General features: G+C 46.2%; 1 protein-coding gene across 2 annotated transcripts in view; it reads left to right on the top strand.

Moving 5' to 3' along the window:
- KNTC1 (kinetochore associated 1) overlaps positions 1–630 on the top strand; it is a 111,812-nt gene that overhangs the window by 30,715 nt on the left and 80,467 nt on the right. The window lies entirely within an intron of this gene.

Here is a 630-nt window from a genome sequence, read left to right as displayed (position 1 = left end):
AAACATACAGAATACTTACTTAAGAATATATATTATATATATATATTTGTGTTTTTTGTAGAGACAGGGTTTTACCATGTTGGCCAGGCTGGTCTCGAACTCCTTAACTTCGTGATCTGCCTGCCTTGGTCTCCCAGAGTGCTGGGATTACAGGCGTGAGCCACTGGACCTGGCCTCAGGTCAGGTCTTGAAGGTGTTCCAGACAGACCAGGGAGGGGAAGGGATTCTGGGTACAAGGTCAGCGTGGATAGAATGAGGGGGTCTTGTGATGCTTCAGGAACTCCTACTGATTAGGTGGGATTAGAATGTAGGTTATATGGGCAGCAGAGAAAAAGAAGATGATGATGCAGAAGTAGGGACCTCTGTCACCCAGGCTGGAGTACAGTGGGGCGATCACAGCTTACTGCAGCCTTGACCTTCCGGGCTCAAGTGATTCTCCTGCCTCAGCCTCCCAAGTGGCTGGTATTATAGGTGCATACCACCATGACCAACTAATTTTTAAATTTTTTGTTGAGACAAGGTTCATTGCCCTGAACCAGGGCAATGAAGTACAGATATAGGTGAGGGAGAAGGCTGATAAGAGAAGAATATAGGCCAGGTGTGGTGGCTCACTCCTTTTTTTTTTTTTTT

Source organism: Colobus angolensis, unplaced genomic scaffold, assembly GCF_000951035.1.
Source record: "Colobus angolensis palliatus isolate OR3802 unplaced genomic scaffold, Cang.pa_1.0 Scaffold28, whole genome shotgun sequence".
NCBI classification, from domain to species: Eukaryota; Metazoa; Chordata; class Mammalia; order Primates; family Cercopithecidae; genus Colobus; species Colobus angolensis.
The sequence above is the reverse complement of the archived record's forward strand: the minus strand, read 5'-3'. Positions and strand labels throughout refer to the sequence as shown.